This window comes from Aegilops tauschii, chromosome 6, assembly GCF_002575655.3.
Source record: "Aegilops tauschii subsp. strangulata cultivar AL8/78 chromosome 6, Aet v6.0, whole genome shotgun sequence".
Lineage (NCBI taxonomy): Eukaryota > Viridiplantae > Streptophyta > Magnoliopsida > Poales > Poaceae > Aegilops > Aegilops tauschii.
In genome coordinates, this window is record NC_053040.3 from 15690149 (window position 1) to 15709738 (window position 19590).

General features: G+C 39.1%; 1 long non-coding RNA gene across 1 annotated transcript; it reads right to left on the reverse strand.

Annotated features, from left to right (window-relative positions):
- Positions 1-1386: 1386 nt before the first annotated feature.
- LOC141025286 (uncharacterized) lies at positions 1387-2600 on the reverse strand. The gene is made up of 2 exons (XR_012186760.1): positions 1965-2600; positions 1387-1793 (listed from the first exon to the last, which is right to left on the reverse strand). It is a non-coding gene; the product is annotated as an uncharacterized lncRNA (long non-coding RNA).
- Positions 2601-19590: the final 16990 nt, after the last annotated feature.

Genomic DNA, 19590 nt, shown 5'->3' on the forward strand with positions numbered 1-19590 from the left:
GAGGGGAGGAGGGTGCGCCCCCTCTAGGGTTCCCACCCCTAGGGGGCGGCAGCCCTAGATTGGATGGAGGGGGGCGGCCAAGAGGGGGAGAGAGGGGGGAGCTCCCTAGGGTGGGCCTTAGGCCCATCTGCGCCTAGGGTTTTCCCCCTTCCCCCCTTCCCTGCGCCTTGGGCCTCTTGTGGGAGGCGCACCAGCCAACCTAGGGGCTGGTCCCTTCCTACACTTGGCCCACGCAGGCCTCCGGGGTTGGTGGCCCCTCCCGGTGGACCCCCGGAACCCTCCGGTGGTCCCGGTACATTATCGGTGACGCCCGAAACTCTTCCGGTGGCCAAAACCTCACTTCCTATATATTATTCTTTACCCCCGGACCATTCCGGAACTCCTCGTGACATCCGGGATCTTATCCGGGACTCCGAACAACATTCGGTAACCACGTATATCTATTCCCTATAACCCTAGCGTCATCGAACCTTAAGTGTGTAGACCCTACGGGTTCGGGAACCATGCAGGCATGACCGAGACGTTCTCCGGCCAATAACCAACAGCGGGATCTGGATACCCATGTTGGCTCCCACATGTTCCACGATGATCTCATCGGACGAACCACGATGTCGGGGATTCAATCAATCCCGTATACAATTCCCTTTGTCAATCGGTATGTTACTTGCCCGAGATTCGATCGTCGGTATCCCAATACCTCGATCAATCTTGTTACCGGCAAGTCACTTTACTCGTTCCGTAACGCATGATCCCGTGGCTAACTCCTTATTCACATTGAGCTCATTATGATGATGCATTACCGAGTGGGCCCAGAGATACCTCTCCGTCATACGGAGTGACAAATCCCAGTCTCGATTCGTGCCAACCCAACAGACACTTTCGGAGATACCTGTAGTGCACCTTTATAGCCACCCAGTTACGTTGTGACGTTTGGTACACCCAAAGCATTCCTACGGTATCCGGGAGTTGCACAATCTCATGGTCTAAGGAAACGATACTTGACATTAGAAAAGCTCTTAGCAAACGAACTACACGATCTTGTGCTATGCTTAGGATTGGGTCTTGTCCATCACATCATTCTCCTAATGATGTGATCCCGTTATCGATGACATCCAATGTCCATGGTCAGGAAACCATAACCATCTATTGATCAACGAGCTAGTCAACTAGAGGCTTACTAGGGACATGTTGTGGTCTATATATTCACACATGTATTACGGTTTCCAGTTAATACAATTATAGCATGAACAATAGACAATTATCATGAACAAGGAAATACAATAATAACCATTTTATTATTGCCTCTAGGGCATATTTCCAACAGATATTCAGCCTGGGGTCGAGTCCTGATGAGGCTCCCCAAGGTTCTCATTTTTTCATCATCAATTTACAATAATAATGTGGTTGATTTCATCCTTAGTATCTCATATATACAAGTAATTGCCATTTACAGTAACAAGGCTTCTTTGCTGTACAGCCAAAAGACCAAAATATTAGCCAGTTGCGTTGTTTTCTCTTCCCCTATTCTTGTGCTCTACAGACTGGCTACCGCCATCAGCTCCGAGCCATGGCCGCTGCGGAATCGATCTGAAACCGAGTCGTCGCGGTTGCAGCTGCATTGACATCGTCGCGCACCTTCGGCCTCGACCCTCCCGCTGTGGCACAGAAAGAAGACGACGGCTATACAAATGTGGTTGTTGTCGAACTTGACCTACAAGCCAGGGCACACCATTTTCTCCATTCATTCATAAGCACAACACCTATAGGGAGGGCATGATGTGCATCTCCAATACCTGATCCACAAGGTTAAAAAAGTTACTTAAAAAGGATATCTGATTAAGTTTCAGCAGCTATCTATAAACATACATGAACAAGTCATTTCTTCGAACATCAACGCATTGACAAAGAAACCAAAGCTTTTACAAGCTTGTGCCCAATACCAGCTGGGGGGAATGGAACACCACCTGTGCGTGTTCCTCTGCTCCTTTTGACTCCACTAATCACTTCCATTTGCTAGATTCCACCAAAGCTGCAGGTAGAGGGCAGAATTCTCATCAGCATAAGAACAAATACGTGGAGTGAACACACAACATTTCGGGATTTCCTCAATATTCTGCATATCAAAGCAGATGAACTGAGGAGAAGGCAGAGGATCAACTGAATCAAATAAAGGCCGAACTCTTTCGATCAGTAAACTCCACTGGATCGCTCAGCTCTTTTTTGCTGCCTCCTCCTTCGTTTCTGCACAGGCGTGCGTGTGACGAGGGCAGTGTTGTTGGGCGTCTGTGCTCTGGCAAACGGGAGCTGCCCTGACCGTCTTCCTTGAGAAAATGCCGGCTAAAGATTAGAAGGAGGCGGCGATCTGGGGGCACAGGGAGGTGACGGTGCGGTTGGGCTTGGGGGTAGCATGTGTTGGTAGGGACAGAGGTCGGGGGCAGCAGGGCCGCGCAGTGGGTCGAGGACGCCGTCGTACGGGGCCGGCAGCGGCGCTAGCACGTGGGGGACCCTGGCTGCGACGGCTCGTTGGCCCTGAGCGCCCGGATCCAACGCCGGGGAGGCCAGGGACGCCAAGTCCAGGTGATAACACGGTTGGGCCTGGGACTCGTTTTCCTCTCCCCCACTTTACCCTTGCCATTTTATTCGCCCTCTCTTTCGTTCGCCTCTTTTTCGCTTGCTTCTTGTTTGCTCGTGTGTTGGATTGCTTGCTTGTCACTATGGCTCAAGATAATACTAAATTGTGTGACTTTACCAATACCAACAATAATGATTTTCTTAGCACTCCGGTTGCTCCTCTTACCGATGCTGAATCTTGTGAAATTAATGCTGCTTTGTTGAATCTTGTCATGAAAGATCAATTCGCCGGCCTTCCTAGTGAAGATGCCGCTACTCATCTAAATAGCTTCGTTGATTTGTGTGACATGCAAAAGAAGAAAGATGTGGACAATGATATTGTTAAATTGAAGCTATTCCCTTTTTCGCTTAGAGATCGTGCTAAAGTTTGGTTTTTCTCTTTGCCTAAAAATAGTATTGATTCATGGAATAAGTGCAAAGATGCTTTTATCTCTAAGTATTTTCCTCCCGCTAAAATCATCTCTCTTAGAAACGATATCATGAATTTTAAGCAACTTGATCATGGACATGTTGCACAAGCTTGGGAGAGAATGAAATTAATAATACGTAATTGCCCTACACATGGTTTGAATCTTTGGATGATTATACAAAATTTTTATGCCGGATTGAATTTTGCTTCTAGAAATATTTTAGATTCGGCCGCGGGAGGCACTTTTATGGAAATCACTTTAGGAGAAGCTACTAAACTCCTAGATAATATTATGGTTAATTATTCTCAATGGCATACCGAAAGATCTACTAATAAAAAAGTGCATGTGATAGAAGAAATTAATGATTTGAGTGGAAAGATGGATGAACTTATGAATTTTTTTGCTACTAAAAGTGTTTCTTCTGATCCTAATGATATGCCTTTGTCTACTTTGATTGAGAATAATAATGAATCTATGGATGTGAACTTTGTTGGTAGGAATAATTTTGGTAACAACGCCTATAGAGGAAACTTTAATCCTAGGCCGTTCCCTAGTAATTCCTCTAATAATTATGGTAATTCCTACAACAATTCTTATGGAAATTTTAATAATATGCCCTCTGAATTTGAGACTAGTGTTAAGGAGTTTATGAATTTGCAAAAGAATTTCAATGCTTTGCTTGAAGAAAAATTGCTTAATGTTGATGAATTGGCTAGGAACGTTGATATAATTTTTCTTGATGTTGATTCTTTGAAACTTAGATCTATTCCACCTAAGCATGATATCAATGAGTCTCTCAAAGCCATGAGAATTTCCACTGATGAGTGCAAAGAAAGAACCACTAGGATGCGTGTTCTTCTAGTTTCTATGAAAATAAAGATGAAGATCTAAAAGTTATTGATGTGTCTCCTATTAAATCTTTGTTTTGCAATATGAATCTTGATAATGAGGGGACTGAATATGAGTCACCTTTACCTAGAAGGCGTCCCAAAAATTCGGAGTTTTTAGATCTTGATGATAAAGTTGATAAAAGTGGGATTGAAGAAGTTAAAACTTTAGATATTAATGAACCCACTATTTTGGATTTCAAGGAATTTAACCATGATAATTGCTCTTTGATAGATTGTATTTCCTTGTTGCAATCCGTGCTACATTCTCCTCATGCTTATAGTCAAAATAAAGCTTTTACTAAACATATTGTTGATGCTTTAATGAAATCTTATGAAGAAAAACTTGAGTTGGAAGTTTCTATCCCTAGAAAACTTTATGATGAGTGGGAACCTACTATTAAAATTAAAACTAAATATCATGAATTCTATGCTTTGTGTGATTTGGGTGCTAGTGTTTCCACGATTCCAAAAAGTTTGTGCGATTTGTTAGGTTTCCGCGAATTTGATGATTGCTCTTTAAACTTGCACCTTGCAGATTCCACTATTAAGAAACCTATGGGAAGAATTAATGATGTTCTTATTGTTGCAAATAGGAACTATGTGCCCGTAGATTTTATTGTTCTTGATATAGATTGCAATCCTTCGTGTCCTATTATTCTTGGTAGACCTTTCCTTAAAACGATTGATGCAATTATTGATATGAAGGAAGGGAATATTAGATTCCAATTTCCGTTAAGGAAAGGCATGGAACACTTCCCTAGAAAGAAAATAAAATTACCATATGAATCTATTATGAGAGCTACTTTTGGATTGCCTACCAAAGATGGCAATACCTAGATCTATCCTTGCTTTTATTCCAAGCTAGGGGCGTTAAACGATAGCGCTTGTTGGGAGGCAACCCAATTTTATTTTTAGTTTTTTTGCTTTTTGCTTCTGTTTAGGAATAAATATTTGATCTAGCCTCTGGTTAGATTTTTTTTATGTTTCAATTAGTATTTGTGCCATGTTAAACCTATAGGATCTTCTTGGATGATAGTTATTTGATCTTGCTGAAAATTCCATAAACTTTCTGTTCATGAAAACAATTGTTAAAAGCACTAGATTGTGATAAAACACTGATTCCAATTGCTTCTGATCAATAAACAAATTTTCCAGCTCTTCCTATTTTGGTAGATTTTTCTGAGTTCCAGAAGTTTGCGTTAGTTACAGATTACTATAGACTATTCTGTTTTTGACAGATTCTGTTTTTTGTGTGTTGCTTGCTTATTTTGATGAATCTATGGCTAGTGAAATAGTTTATAAACCATAGAGAAGTTGGAATATAGTAGGTTTAATACCAATATAAATAAATAATGAATTCATTACAGTACCTTGAAGTGGTGTTTTGTTTTCTTTTGCTAACGGAGCTCACGAGATTTTCTGTTAAGTTTTGTGTTGTGAAGTTTTCAAGTTTTGGGTGAAAGATTTGATGGATTATGGAACAAGGAGTGGCAAGAGCCTAGGCTTGGGGATGCCCATGGCACCCCCAAGATAATCTAAGGACACCAAAAATTCAAAGCTTGGGGATGCCCCGGAAGGCATCCCCTCTTTCGTCTTCGTCCATCGGTAACTTTACTTGGAGCTACATTTTTATTCACCACATGATATGTGTTTTGCTTGGAGCGTATTGTATGATTTGAGTCTTTGTTTGTTAGTTTCCCACAATCATCCTTGCTGTACACACCTTTTGAGAGAGACACACATGATTCAGAATTTATAAGAATACTCTTTGTGCTTCACTTATATCTTTTGAGCTATATAGTTTTTGCTCTAGTTCTTCACTTATATCTTTTAGAGCACGGTGGTGGATTTGTTTTATAGAAATTATTGTTCTCTCATGCTTCACTTATATCATTTTGAGAGTCCTACAAAACAGCATGGTAATTTGCTACTATCCTTTTTTTTCCATACTTGTGCTTCATAGGGGCAATGCTACTATCCTTTTTTTCCATACTTGTGCTTCAAAGTAGCACCATGATCTTTATGATAGATAGTCTCTTGTTTCGTCACTTTCATATACTAGTGGGAATTTTTCGTTATAGAACTTGGCTTGTATATTCCAACAATGGGCTTCCTCAAATGCCCTAGGTCTTCGTGAGCAAGCAAGTTGGATGCACACCCACTTAGTTTCTTTTCTTGAGCTTTCATACATTTATAGCTCTAGTGCATCCGTTGCATGGCAATCCCTACTCCTCACATTAACATCAATTGATGGGCATCTCCATAGCCCGTTGATAATATTATGGTTAATTATTCTCAATGGCATACCGAAAGATCTACTAATAAAAAAGTGCATGCGATAGAAGAAATTAATGTTTTGAGTGGAAAGATGGATGAACTTATGAAATTATTTGCTACTAAAAGTGTTTCTTCTGATCCTAATGATATGCCTTTGTCTACTTTGATTGAGAATAATAATGAATCTATGGATGTGAACTTTGTTGGTAGGAATAATTTTGGTAACAACGCGTATAGAGGAAACTTTAATCCTAGGCCGTTCCCTATTAATTCCTCTAATAATTATGGTAATTCCTACAACAATTCTTATGGAAATTTTAATAAGATGCCCTCTGAATTTGAGACTAGTGTTAAGGAGTTTATGAATTTGCAAAAGAATTTCAATGCTTTGCTTGAAGAAAAATTGCTTAAGGTTGATGAATTGGCTAGGAACGTTGATAGAATTTCTCTTGATGTTGATTCTTTGAAACTTAGATCTATTCCACCTAAGCGTGATATCAATGAGTCTCTCAAAGCCATGAGAATTTCCATTGATGAGTGCAGAAAGAACCGCTAGGATGCGTGCTAAGAAAGATTGCTTTGTGAAAGCGTGTTCTTCTAGTTTCTATGAAAATAAAGATGAAGATCTAAAAGTTATTGATGTGTCTCCTATTAAATCTTTGTTTTGCAATATTAATCTTGATAATGAGGGGACTGAATATGAGTCACCTTTACCTAGAAGGCGTCCCAAAAATTCAGAGTTTTCAGATCTTGATGATAAAGTTGGTAAAACTGGGATTGAAGAAGTTAAAACTTTAAATATTAATGAACCCACTATTTTGGATTTCAAGGAATTTAATTATGATAATTGCTCTTTTATAGATTGTATTTCCTTGTTGCAATCCGTGCTAAATTCTCCTCATGCTTATAGTCAAAATAAAGCTTTTACTAAACATATTGTTGATGCTTTAATGCAATCTTATGAAGAAAAACTTGAGTTGGAAGTTTCTATCCCTAGAAAACTTTATGATGAGTGGGAACCTACTATTAAAATTAAAACTAAATATCATGAATGCTATGGTTTGTGTGATTTGGGTGCTAGTGTTTCCACGATTCCAAAAAGTTTGTGCGATTTGTTAGGTTTCCGCGAATTTGATGATTGCTCTTTAAACTTGCACCTTGCGGATTCCACTATTAAGAAACCTATGGGAAGAATTAATGATGTTCTTATTGTTGCAAATAGGAACTATGTGCCCGTAGATTTTATTGTTCTTGATATAGATTGCAATCCTTCATGTCCTATTATTCTTGGTAGACCTTTCCTTAAAACGATTGGTGCAATTATTGATATGAAGGAAGGGAATATTAGATTCCAATTTCCGTTAAGGAAAGGCATGGAACACTTCCCTAGAAAGAAATTAAAATTACCATATGAACCTATTATGAGAGCTACTTTTGGATTGCCTACCAAAGATGGCAATACCTAGATCTATCCTTGCTTTTATGCCAAGCTAGGGGCGTTAAACGATAGCGCTTGTTGGGAGGCAACCCAATTTTATTTTTAGTTTTTTGCTTTTTGCTTCTGTTTAGGAATAAATCTTTGATCTAGCCTCTGGTTATATTTGTTTTTATGTTTCAGTTAGTGTTTGTGCTAAGTTAAACCTATAGGATCTTCTTGGATGATAGTTATTTGATCTTGCTGAAAATTCCATAAACTTTCTGTTCACGAAAACAATTGTTAAAAATCACCAGAACGTGATAAAATACTGATTCCAATTGCTGCTGATCAATAATTTTTTTTCTAGGTCTTCCTATTTTGGTAGATTTTTCTGAGTTCCAGAAGTTTGCGTTAGTTACAGATTACTACAGACTATTCTGTTTTTCATAGATTCTTTTTTTCGTGTGTTGTGTGCTTATTTTGATGAATCTATGGCTAGTAAAATAGTTTATAAACCATAGAGAAGTTGGTATACAGTAGTTTTAACTCCAATATAAATAAAGAATGAGTTCAATACAGTACCTTGAAGTGGTGTTTTGTTTTCTTTCACTAACGGAGCTCACGAGATTTTCTGTTAAGTTTTGTGTTGTGAAGTTTTCAAGTTTTGGGTAAAAGATTTGATGGATTATGGAACAAGGAGTGGCAAGAGCCTAAGCTTGGGGATGCCCATGGCACCCCAAGATAATCTAAGGACACCAAAAAGCCAAAGCTTGGGGATGCCCCGGAAGGCATCCCCGCTTTCGTCTTCGTCCATCGGTAACTTTACTTGGAGCTATATTTTTATTCACCACATGATATGTGTTTTGCTTGGAGCGTCTTGTATGATTTGAGTCTTTGTTTGTTAGTTTCCCACAATCATCCTTGCTGTACACACCTTTTGAGAGAGACACACATGATTCAGAATTTATAAGAATACTCTTTGTGCTTCACTTATATCTTTTGAGCTATATAGTTTTTGCTCTAGTTCTTCACTTATATCTTTTAGAGCACGGTGGTGGATTTGTTTTATAGAAATTATTGTTCTCTCATGCTTCACTTATATCATTTTGAGAGTCCTACAAAACAGCATGGTAATTTGCTACTATCCTTTTTTTTCCATACTTGTGCTTCAAAGGGGCAATGCTACTATCCTTTTTTTCCATACTTGTGCTTCAAAGTAGCACCATGATCTTTATGATAGATAGTCTCTTGTTTCGTCACTTTCATATACTAGTGGGAATTTTTGTTATAGAACTTGGCTTGTATATTCCAACAATGGGCTTCCTCAAATGCCCTAGGTCTTCGTGAGCAAGCAAGTTGGATGCACACCCACTTAGTTTCTTTTCTTGAGCTTTCATACATTTATAGCTCTAGTGCATCCGTTGCATGGCAATCCCTACTCCTCACATTAACATCAATTGATGGGCATCTCCATAGCCCGTTGATAATATTATGGTTAATTATTCTCAATGGCATACCGAAAGATCTACTAATAAAAAAGTGCATGCGATAGAAGAAATTAATGTTTTGAGTGGAAAGATGGATGAACTTATGAAATTATTTGCTACTAAAAGTGTTTCTTCTGATCCTAATGATATGCCTTTGTCTACTTTGATTGAGAATAATAATGAATCTATGGATGTGAACTTTGTTGGTAGGAATAATTTTGGTAACAACGCGTATAGAGGAAACTTTAATCCTAGGCCGTTCCCTATTAATTCCTCTAATAATTATGGTAATTCCTACAACAATTCTTATGGAAATTTTAATAAGATGCCCTCTGAATTTGAGACTAGTGTTAAGGAGTTTATGAATTTGCAAAAGAATTTCAATGCTTTGCTTGAAGAAAAATTGCTTAAGGTTGATGAATTGGCTAGGAACGTTGATAGAATTTCTCTTGATGTTGATTCTTTGAAACTTAGATCTATTCCACCTAAGCGTGATATCAATGAGTCTCTCAAAGCCATGAGAATTTCCATTGATGAGTGCAGAAAGAACCGCTAGGATGCGTGCTAAGAAAGATTGCTTTGTGAAAGCGTGTTCTTCTAGTTTCTATGAAAATAAAGATGAAGATCTAAAAGTTATTGATGTGTCTCCTATTAAATCTTTGTTTTGCAATATTAATCTTGATAATGAGGGGACTGAATATGAGTCACCTTTACCTAGAAGGCGTCCCAAAAATTCAGAGTTTTCAGATCTTGATGATAAAGTTGGTAAAACTGGGATTGAAGAAGTTAAAACTTTAAATATTAATGAACCCACTATTTTGGATTTCAAGGAATTTAATTATGATAATTGCTCTTTTATAGATTGTATTTCCTTGTTGCAATCCGTGCTAAATTCTCCTCATGCTTATAGTCAAAATAAAGCTTTTACTAAACATATTGTTGATGCTTTAATGCAATCTTATGAAGAAAAACTTGAGTTGGAAGTTTCTATCCCTAGAAAACTTTATGATGAGTGGGAACCTACTATTAAAATTAAAACTAAATATCATGAATGCTATGGTTTGTGTGATTTGGGTGCTAGTGTTTCCACGATTCCAAAAAGTTTGTGCGATTTGTTAGGTTTCCGCGAATTTGATGATTGCTCTTTAAACTTGCACCTTGCGGATTCCACTATTAAGAAACCTATGGGAAGAATTAATGATGTTCTTATTGTTGCAAATAGGAACTATGTGCCCGTAGATTTTATTGTTCTTGATATAGATTGCAATCCTTCATGTCCTATTATTCTTGGTAGACCTTTCCTTAAAACGATTGGTGCAATTATTGATATGAAGGAAGGGAATATTAGATTCCAATTTCCGTTAAGGAAAGGCATGGAACACTTCCCTAGAAAGAAATTAAAATTACCATATGAACCTATTATGAGAGCTACTTTTGGATTGCCTACCAAAGATGGCAATACCTAGATCTATCCTTGCTTTTATGCCAAGCTAGGGGCGTTAAACGATAGCGCTTGTTGGGAGGCAACCCAATTTTATTTTTAGTTTTTTGCTTTTTGCTTCTGTTTAGGAATAAATCTTTGATCTAGCCTCTGGTTATATTTGTTTTTATGTTTCAGTTAGTGTTTGTGCTAAGTTAAACCTATAGGATCTTCTTGGATGATAGTTATTTGATCTTGCTGAAAATTCCATAAACTTTCTGTTCACGAAAACAATTGTTAAAAATCACCAGAACGTGATAAAATACTGATTCCAATTGCTGCTGATCAATAATTTTTTTTCTAGGTCTTCCTATTTTGGTAGATTTTTCTGAGTTCCAGAAGTTTGCGTTAGTTACAGATTACTACAGACTATTCTGTTTTTCATAGATTCTTTTTTTCGTGTGTTGTGTGCTTATTTTGATGAATCTATGGCTAGTAAAATAGTTTATAAACCATAGAGAAGTTGGTATACAGTAGTTTTAACTCCAATATAAATAAAGAATGAGTTCAATACAGTACCTTGAAGTGGTGTTTTGTTTTCTTTCACTAACGGAGCTCACGAGATTTTCTGTTAAGTTTTGTGTTGTGAAGTTTTCAAGTTTTGGGTAAAAGATTTGATGGATTATGGAACAAGGAGTGGCAAGAGCCTAAGCTTGGGGATGCCCATGGCACCCCAAGATAATCTAAGGACACCAAAAAGCCAAAGCTTGGGGATGCCCCGGAAGGCATCCCCGCTTTCGTCTTCGTCCATCGGTAACTTTACTTGGAGCTATATTTTTATTCACCACATGATATGTGTTTTGCTTGGAGCGTCTTGTATGATTTGAGTCTTTGTTTGTTAGTTTCCCACAATCATCCTTGCTGTACACACCTTTTGAGAGAGACACACATGATTCAGAATTTATAAGAATACTCTTTGTGCTTCACTTATATCTTTTGAGCTATATAGTTTTTGCTCTAGTTCTTCACTTATATCTTTTAGAGCACGGTGGTGGATTTGTTTTATAGAAATTATTGTTCTCTCATGCTTCACTTATATCATTTTGAGAGTCCTACAAAACAGCATGGTAATTTGCTACTATCCTTTTTTTTCCATACTTGTGCTTCAAAGGGGCAATGCTACTATCCTTTTTTTCCATACTTGTGCTTCAAAGTAGCACCATGATCTTTATGATAGATAGTCTCTTGTTTCGTCACTTTCATATACTAGTGGGAATTTTTGTTATAGAACTTGGCTTGTATATTCCAACAATGGGCTTCCTCAAATGCCCTAGGTCTTCGTGAGCAAGCAAGTTGGATGCACACCCACTTAGTTTCTTTTCTTGAGCTTTCATACATTTATAGCTCTAGTGCATCCGTTGCATGGCAATCCCTACTCCTCACATTAACATCAATTGATGGGCATCTCCATAGCCCGTTGATAATATTATGGTTAATTATTCTCAATGGCATACCGAAAGATCTACTAATAAAAAAGTGCATGCGATAGAAGAAATTAATGTTTTGAGTGGAAAGATGGATGAACTTATGAAATTATTTGCTACTAAAAGTGTTTCTTCTGATCCTAATGATATGCCTTTGTCTACTTTGATTGAGAATAATAATGAATCTATGGATGTGAACTTTGTTGGTAGGAATAATTTTGGTAACAACGCGTATAGAGGAAACTTTAATCCTAGGCCGTTCCCTATTAATTCCTCTAATAATTATGGTAATTCCTACAACAATTCTTATGGAAATTTTAATAAGATGCCCTCTGAATTTGAGACTAGTGTTAAGGAGTTTATGAATTTGCAAAAGAATTTCAATGCTTTGCTTGAAGAAAAATTGCTTAAGGTTGATGAATTGGCTAGGAACGTTGATAGAATTTCTCTTGATGTTGATTCTTTGAAACTTAGATCTATTCCACCTAAGCGTGATATCAATGAGTCTCTCAAAGCCATGAGAATTTCCATTGATGAGTGCAGAAAGAACCGCTAGGATGCGTGCTAAGAAAGATTGCTTTGTGAAAGCGTGTTCTTCTAGTTTCTATGAAAATAAAGATGAAGATCTAAAAGTTATTGATGTGTCTCCTATTAAATCTTTGTTTTGCAATATTAATCTTGATAATGAGGGGACTGAATATGAGTCACCTTTACCTAGAAGGCGTCCCAAAAATTCAGAGTTTTCAGATCTTGATGATAAAGTTGGTAAAACTGGGATTGAAGAAGTTAAAACTTTAGATATTAATGAACCCACTATTTTGGATTTCAAGGAATTTAACCATGATAATTGCTCTTTGATAGATTGTATTTCCTTGTTGCAATCCGTGCTACATTCTCCTCATGCTTATAGTCAAAATAAAGCTTTTACTAAACATATTGTTGATGCTTTAATGCAATCTTATGAAGAAAAACTTGAGTTGGAAGTTTCTATCCCTAGAAAACTTTATGATGAGTGGGAACCTACTATTAAAATTAAAACTAAATATCATGAATGCTATGGTTTGTGTGATTTGGGTGCTAGTGTTTCCACGATTCCAAAAAGTTTGTGCGATTTGTTAGGTTTCCGCGAATTTGATGATTGCTCTTTAAACTTGCACCTTGCGGATTCCACTATTAAGAAACCTATGGGAAGAATTAATGATGTTCTTATTGTTGCAAATAGGAACTATGTGCCCGTAGATTTTATTGTTCTTGATATAGATTGCAATCCTTCATGTCCTATTATTCTTGGTAGACCTTTCCTTAAAACGATTGGTGCAATTATTGATATGAAGGAAGGGAATATTAGATTCCAATTTCCGTTAAGGAAAGGCATGGAACACTTCCCTAGAAAGAAATTAAAATTACCATATGAACCTATTATGAGAGCTACTTTTGGATTGCCTACCAAAGATGGCAATACCTAGATCTATCCTTGCTTTTATGCCAAGCTAGGGGCGTTAAACGATAGCGCTTGTTGGGAGGCAACCCAATTTTATTTTTAGTTTTTTGCTTTTTGCTTCTGTTTAGGAATAAATCTTTGATCTAGCCTCTGGTTATATTTGTTTTTATGTTTCAGTTAGTGTTTGTGCTAAGTTAAACCTATAGGATCTTCTTGGATGATAGTTATTTGATCTTGCTGAAAATTCCATAAACTTTCTGTTCACGAAAACAATTGTTAAAAATCACCAGAACGTGATAAAATACTGATTCCAATTGCTGCTGATCAATAATTTTTTTTCTAGGTCTTCCTATTTTGGTAGATTTTTCTGAGTTCCAGAAGTTTGCGTTAGTTACAGATTACTACAGACTATTCTGTTTTTCATAGATTCTTTTTTTCGTGTGTTGTGTGCTTATTTTGATGAATCTATGGCTAGTAAAATAGTTTATAAACCATAGAGAAGTTGGTATACAGTAGTTTTAACTCCAATATAAATAAAGAATGAGTTCAATACAGTACCTTGAAGTGGTGTTTTGTTTTCTTTCACTAACGGAGCTCACGAGATTTTCTGTTAAGTTTTGTGTTGTGAAGTTTTCAAGTTTTGGGTAAAAGATTTGATGGATTATGGAACAAGGAGTGGCAAGAGCCTAAGCTTGGGGATGCCCATGGCACCCCAAGATAATCTAAGGACACCAAAAAGCCAAAGCTTGGGGATGCCCCGGAAGGCATCCCCGCTTTCGTCTTCGTCCATCGGTAACTTTACTTGGAGCTATATTTTTATTCACCACATGATATGTGTTTTGCTTGGAGCGTCTTGTATGATTTGAGTCTTTGTTTGTTAGTTTGCCACAATCATCCTTGCTGTACACACCTTTTGAGAGACACACACATGATTCAGAATTTATTAGAATACTCTTTGTGCTTCACTTATATCTTTTGAGCTATATAGTTTTTTTCTCTAGTTCTTCACTTATATCTTTTAGAGCACGGTGGTGGATTTGTTTTATAGAAATTATTGTTCTCTCATGCTTCACTTATATCATTTTGAGAGTCCTACAAAACAGCATGGTAATTTGCTACTATCCTTTTTTTTTCCATACTTGTGCTTCAAGGGAACGTATCCGGTGCACCAAGGCAATTGCTGCTACCGGTGCACCGGACCTCGTTGCACATTTAAAAATATTAAAAAAACACAAAAAAAATTAGTGTATCGACACAACATCAATGTATGTTGTCACAAAAAATTAAATCAAAATTCAAAATAATGCTCAAGATATAAAAATGACAAATTTGACCTCAATGTGCTATTGGGCCAAAACTGAAGCCCAACTTGTGTTATGTACTATTCAGTGTCAAATTTGTTATTTTTGTATCTCGAGCAATGTTTCAAATATTGATTAATTTTTTTGTGACAACGTACATTGATGTTGTGTCAATGTACTAGATTTTTTTCCGGATTTTTTCGAACATTTTTTAATGTGCAACGGGCGACCGGTGCACCGGTAGCACAAATTGCCCCGGTGCACCAGATACATTCCCTGTGCTTCAAAGGGGCAATGCTACTATCCTTTTTTTCCATACTTGTGCTTCAAAGTAGCACCATGATCTTTATGATAGATAGTCTCTTGTTTCGTCACTTTCATATACTAGTGGGAATTTTTCGTTATAGAACTTGGCTTGTATATTCCAACAATGGGCTTCCTCAAATTCCCTAGGTCTTCGTGAGCAAGCAAGTTGGATGCACACCCACTTAGTTTCTTTTCTTGAGCCTTCATACATTTATAGCTCTAGTGCATCCGTTGCATGGCAATCCCTACTCCTCACATTAACATCAATTGATGGGCATCTCCATAGCCCGTTGATTAGCCGTGTTGATGTGAGACTTTCTCCTTTTTTGTCTTCTCCACATAACCCCCATCATTATATCCTATTCCACCCATAGTGCTATATCCATGGCTCACGCTCATGTATTGCGTGAAAGTTGAAAAAAGTTTGAGATTACTAAAGTATGAAACAATTGCTTGGCTTGTCATCGGAGTTGTGCAAGATGACAACATTCTTGTGTGACGAAAATGGAGCATGACCAAACTATACGATTTTGTAGGGATGAACTTTCTTTGGCCATGTTATTTTGAGAAGACATAATTGCTTAGTTAGTATGCTTGAAGTATTATTACTTTTATGTCAATATTAAACTTTTATCTTGAATCTTTCGGATCTGAATATTCGTACCACAACTAAGAGAAATACATTGAGAATTATGCCAAGTAGCATTCCACATCAAAATTTTTGTTTTTATCATTTACCTACTCGAGGACAAGCAGGAATTAAGCTTGGGGATGCTTGATACGTCTCCAACATATCTATAATTTTCTATTGTTCCATGCTATATTATATTCTGTTTTGGATGATTAATGGGCTTTATTATACACTTATATATTATTCTTGGGACTAACCTATTAACCGGAGGCCCAGCCCAAATTGCTGTTTTTTTGCCTATTTCAGTGTTTCTCAGAAAAAGAATATCAAACAGAGTCCAAACGGAATGAAACCTTCGGGAACATGATTTTCGGAACAAACGTGATCGAGAGGACTTGGAGTCTACGTAAAGCAATGAACGAGGAGAGCATGAGGCAGGGGGGCGCGCCTACCCCCCCGGCACGCCCTCCACCCTCGTGGGGCCCACGTTGCTCCACCGACGTACTTCTTCCTCCTATATATACCTACGTACCCCCAAACCATCAGAGGCATCCACGAAAACCTAGTTCCACCGCCGCAACCTTCTGTACCCGTGAGATCCCATCTTGGGACCTTTTCCGGCGTCCCGTCGGAGGGGGCATTGATCACGGAGGGCTTCTACATCAACACCATAGCCTCTTCTATGATGTGTGAGTAGTTTACCTCAGACCTTCGGGTCCATAGTTATTAGCTAGATGGCTTCTTCTCTCTCTTTGGATCTCAATACAAAGTTCTCCTCGATTCTCTTGGAGATCTATTTGTTGTAACTCTTCTTTTGCGGTGTGTTTGTCGAGATCCGATGAATTGTGGGTTTATGATCAAGATTATCTATGAACAATATTTGAATCTTCTCTGAATTCTTTTATGTATGATTGGTTATCTTTGCAAGTCTCTTCGAATGATCAGTTTGGTTTGGCCTACTAGATTGATCTTTCTTGCAATAGGAGAAGTGCTTAGCTTTGGGTTCAATCTTGCGGTGTCCTTTCCCAGTGACAGCAGGGGCAGCAAGGCACGTATTGTATTGTTGCCATCGAGGATAACAAGATGGGGTTTATATCATATTGCATTTAGTTTATCCCTCTACATCATGTCATCTTACTTAAAGCATTACTCTGTTCTTATGAACTTAATACTCTAGATGCATGCTGGATAGCGGTCGATGTGTGGAGTAATAGTAGTAGATGCAGAATCGTTTTGGTCTACTTGTTGCGGACGTGATGCCTATATACATGATCATACCTAGATATTCTCATAACTATGCTCAATTCTATCAATTGCTCGACAGTAATTTGTTCACCCACCGTAATACTTATGCTATCTTGAGAGAAGCCACTAGTGAAACCTATGGCCCCCGGGTCTATTTTCCATCATATTAATCTTCCAACACTTAGTTATTTCTTTTGCCGTTTATTTTACTTTGCATCTTTATCATAAAAATACCAAAACAATTATCTTATCATATCTATCAGATCTCACTCTCGTAAGTAACCGTGAAGGGATTGACAACCCCTTTATCGCATTGGTTGCGAGGTTCTTATTTGTTTGTGTAGGTGCGTGGGACTCGCGCGTGGTCTCCTACTGGATTGATACCTTGGTTCTAAAAAACTGAGGGAAATACTTACGCTACTTTGCTGCATCACCCTTTACTCTTCAAGGGAAAACCAACGCAGTGCTCAAGTGGTAGCAGATACGCGGCAAACAGGTCCGTAATCTGAAATGTGAGCGAAGACCAATAATAACACAGACGATTGCTGCTAATAAGCCGTGTGAATTGCTCTGTTTACAGTAGAATAACATATATATATATATATATATATATATATATATATATATATATATATATATATATATATATATATATATATATATATATATATATAGATAATTGAAATAAACATCCAATTACATAAGTGACTATACAGATCATTCGCACACACCTCAATAAACAATTGCATGCATTCTAAAGTAGGAGAAACGATCGTCTAGTCATCTACTTCTTGTGACGCTCCCGCCACTGCTATGTGGCTCCATCCCTCGTCTTTGTCAGGAAGAAGACAGTTCCTCATGTCAACGATCCGCCTGTACATCTCGTAGCTTGTGTACGCGTCCATGGTCGCGTACTTGACATGCTGTTCATCCAGTCTCTTATGCCACACACTGTGCCAGGCATTCTTGTCCTTATTGCTCTCTTCCTTCATCTTCGTGTAGTAGGGGTCGATGATGGCTGAGGCGAGGTCAACCAGGGAGTTTAGTTTGTTTTTGTCGCTGCCCCAGACCTTGTAGTGGTGCTGGATGTTGACAAGATTCGGGCATTTCAAGTACGAAACCTTGAGCGCTTTTAGATCGTTGGTGGTGTCCACCGTAGCGAAACTGTAGTCGGAGCTCTTGATAAACCTGGAGAAACGCTCGCAAGGCCTTGTGGCAAGGTGGAAGTGGTAGACGAGGACGTCATGTCGCACGCACAAATGGGCGACGACAACCTTCTGATCGTGCCCGGCACGACCGATGGTGTACTTGAGGTCGAAGCCGACCACTCGGTACTTGTCCTCGACAAGGAACTGCTCCATAGTTTGGATGGAGCTCTCCACCGAGAGGGCCTCCCCCCTCACGTGGGTGTCCACTACGTGATGCATGGTGAACTGCCCGCCGTTGTCGTCGTCGGCCGCTGGGAGCGCCATTGGAGCCATGGGGAGCGCCATTGGAACCGTTGGATGTCCTCTCTGTATGTGTCCTCGTGGGTGTGCTTATTGTGTCGTGTGAGACAAGAGATGAAGGTAAATGGCCGCAGGAATAAAAGGGGGCCGGGCGGCGTGGATTGTCGGCGCGTCCGCATGGCAGTTTTTGAAGCGGGTAACAGCGTCGTCGCGCCGCGCCCGGCGCAACCGCTTGCACACGAACATGCGTGATTGTGCGCCGGCCCCAAACACTGGCAGCGCGCGTGGAGGGACGAGGGCAGAGCACCCGGAGGGACGCGAGAGAAGAGCACGTGCGGCGGGATGCGAGCAGAGCGCGCCGCGGCCGCATGAACTGCAAGCAACCACACGCATAGAGTAGTTGAACACGCAGGAAATGGTCGCCTACAAGCCGTGCGACAGTTGTGTCGCTGCGTAGAGAGCGGCCATGTGGTACCACCTCCGTCTAGTCTATAGTCTCCTTTATATTCCGTGCCATACTTTGCCCTCAAATTTAACCAACAAAAAGTTAATGCATGTTTTCAAAATTATATAATTGGAAACTATGTTCAAATACAAATCCAACTATATAATCTTTGGCGACACGCATTCGTATTTTATTAGTTAAATCATACTTATAAACCAGGACGGTGGTACAGTAGGTAATTAAATCGCAAATGTTTTTTTATTAACCATATGTGTACGTGGCCTTTCGTCCTCCTCTCACACGTCTTGTAACCCCGCTACCGCAGACGGCTTACAACGCAAGCTTGCGCAGTGCGCTGGGGCATTCTTTTTGTCAAACGGTGGCGCCAATGAATTGTTGGTGAGCCTGTTCCCGTGCAACCTCGCAGGTTCCCGCGCAAGCTTCCCGACTGACTCGGTGAAATCCCCCAAAATCCCAATGCTTACCGGCCTCCTATAAAAACCCTCACGGCCGGCGAGTCCTGCGTCGCATTTTCCCCTCCATCCCTGTAGCTTATCTTGTCTGCTTCTCCCATGATGTCTACTACGCAACCTTCTTCTTGTAGACGTTGTTGGGCCTCCAAGTGCAGAGGTTTGTAGGACAGTAGCAAATTTCCCTCAAGTGGATGACCTAAGGTTTATCAATCCGTGGGAGGCGTAGGATGAAGATGGTTTCTCTCAAGCAACCCTGCAACCAAATAACAAAGAGTCTCTTGTGT